General features: G+C 44.7%; 1 pseudogene; it reads left to right on the top strand.

The window, feature by feature from the left end:
- The first annotated feature begins 1,481 nt into the window (after positions 1 to 1,481).
- LOC102870571 lies at positions 1,482 to 2,287 on the top strand (annotated as a pseudogene).
- Positions 2,288 to 2,826: the final 539 nt, after the last annotated feature.

Genomic DNA, 2,826 nt, shown 5'->3' with positions numbered 1-2,826 from the left:
GAGACATCAGAAGGGAATAAGCATCAGACCCTGCAGTAAGTCCTATATGTCCAAAGAATGTCTAAGACAGATGCACAGAAAAGGGGGGAAATTGGACTTTAAATCCTGCCAAATTAGGAGGGATTGAGAAACACCACCATGGATTCTCCACAGATCTGCCTTAACAAAAGTGAAGAAGTGTATGTTCAAGGTTGCCAGCCAATAACGAAACTGCTTGCTGAAACAAGAACCAATATCCCTCCTAGGAAAAGAACAAAACAGAGAGTGTCAACAATATCCAGGGAAACATACAAACAAGCAAACAAAAGACACTGTCATCGAGTTATTTCCAACTGATGGTGACCTTCCACTGGGCTTCCCATACCATGAATCTTTATGGGAAGAAATTTCCTATCTTCCTCAGAGCAACTGGTGGATTCGAACAGCTAACATTTTTATTAACAGTTCAATGGATTTTGCATTATTCTACCAGGATTCCTTTCAGGATACAACCAAAAATGGCTAGAAATGTGGAAATAAAGCTGCTGTGAGCATCTTGTACATGACTCTAAGTGGACATAGACACTTTTCTGCGTATATATTCAAGAGTAGAATTCTGAGACTGTATCTGCCTGGGTTGCTATGAGTTGCAGGTAACTTCGCAGCAGATAACAACAACTTCTGCCTGGTATATTAAGAGAAAAATGATCCTAATTTCAGCCTGTTTTCTCACACTTTAAGCCATTGCAATGTGCTAGATACATGAAGAAAGCATAGTTAAATGAACAAATAAAAATAGTTCTGTATTTTTCAGAAGAATGTCAATTCTAAGATATAACAATCTTTTCAACATGGAGGGTACATTGTGTTAAATGTGAAAGTTAAAAACTTTTATCAATAAAGATTAACGTAAATTCAGTCTACTACCTAATACTGAGAACAAGAGGAATTCCAGAACACTTTGTGCAAAACCTACAGTCGTACCAGGAAGCAGTCCTTGGAAAAGACCAATAAAACACTGAACAGTTCAAAATAAGAAAAGGAATGCTTTAGGGATGCATCCTGTCTCCATACTTTTTCAGTCTGTCTATGGAACAGATCATTCAGGAAGCTGGACTTTATGAGGAGGAATGTGGCATCAAGTTTGGAGGAAGACTCATCAACAACCTGTGTTATGCAGATGACACAACCTTACTTGTTGAAACTAAGGAGGACCTGAATCACTTGCTGCAGAAAGTCAAGGACTGTAGTCTTCAATATGGATTGAAGTTCAACGTCAAGAAGACAAAGATTCTCACCACTGGGACAATTGGAAGCATCATGATATATGGGAAAGAGATTCAAGTTGTTAACAATTTCAGCTTGCTCAGTTCCACAATCAACATTCTTGGCACCAGCAATCAGGAAATAAAAAGGTTAATTGCATGGTGAATATCTGCTGTCAGGGAGCTTTCCAGACTGCTAAAAAGCAATGACATCGCTCTTTTGCCCATCCGCCCAAGATGCCGAAGGGAAAGAAGGCCAAGGGGAAGAAGGTGGCCCCGGCACTCGCCGTGGTCAAGAAGCAGGAGGCCAAGAAGGTGGTGAATCCTCTGTTCGAGAAAAGGCCCAAAAACTTCAGCATCGGGCAGGACATCCAACCCAAAAGGGACCTTACCCGCTTCGTCAAGTGGCCCCGCTACATCCGGCTGCAGCGGCAGAGGGCAATCCTCTACAAACGGCTCAAGGTGCCACCCTCCATTAACCAGTTCACCCAGGCCTTGCTTGGACCGCCAGACAGCTACTCAGCTGCTGAAGTTGGCCCACAAGTACCAACCAGAGACCAAGAAGGAGAAGAAGCAGAGGCTGCTGGCCCGGGCTGAGAAGAAGGCTGCTGGCAAGGGAGACACCCCCACCAAGAGACTCCCCCCGTTCTCCATGCAGGGGTGAATACAGTCACCACCCTGGTGGAGAACAAGAAGGCCCAGCTGGTGGTGATAGCACACGATGTGGACCCCATAGAGCTGGTGATCTTCCTGCCGGCTTTGTGTCGGAAGATGGGTGTTCCCTACTGCATCATCAAGGGCAAGGCCAGGCTGGGCCGCCTCGTCCACTGGAAGACCTGCACCACTGTTGCCTTCATGCAGGTGAACCCAGAAGATAAAGGCGCTCTGGCGAAGCTGGTAGAAGCCATCAGAACCAATTACAATGTCAGATATGATGGATCTGCCGCCACTGGGGAGGCAACGTCCTGGGGCCCAAGTCAGTGGCCTGCATTGCCAAGCTGGAGAAGGCCAAGGCCAAGGAACTTGCCACCAAACTGGGTTGATGTACACACTGACTCTTCTGTACATAAGAATAAACTTATTCCACCATCTGATAAAAAAAAAAGCAATGACATCAGTCTAGAGACTAAAGCATGCCTGATCCAGGCCATGGTCTTCACAGTTATTTCATATATGCATGCATCAGAGAGGTGGACAATGACTAAGGATGACAAAAGAAGAATTGATGTCTTTAAGTCATGATGCTGAAGAAGTGTCTTAAACATATCATGGACCACCAAGAGAGCAAACAGGTCTGTCGTGGAGAGGGTGATACCAGGCTGCTCCTTGGAGGCAAGGATTTTGAAGCTTTGTCTCACATACTTTGAGTATGTGGACAGGAGGGACCAGTCCTTGGGAAGGATATTATGCTTAGAAGGGTGGAGGGACAGTGTAGGAGAGGAAGACTCTAAATGAGATGGATTGACATAGTAACTGAGGTAATGGAATTTGATGAGTCAGAGATAATGAAACTGGCTCAGGATAAGGTGAAGTTCAGAGCTATTATACATAGGGTCTCAGTAATAATCACAGGCGTTTCAAT

Source organism: Elephantulus edwardii, unplaced genomic scaffold, assembly GCF_000299155.1.
Source record: "Elephantulus edwardii isolate Elephantulus edwardi_28Jun2011 unplaced genomic scaffold, EleEdw1.0 scaffold00116, whole genome shotgun sequence".
Taxonomy (NCBI): domain Eukaryota; kingdom Metazoa; phylum Chordata; class Mammalia; order Macroscelidea; family Macroscelididae; genus Elephantulus; species Elephantulus edwardii.
The sequence above is the reverse complement of the archived record's forward strand: the minus strand, read 5'-3'. Positions and strand labels throughout refer to the sequence as shown.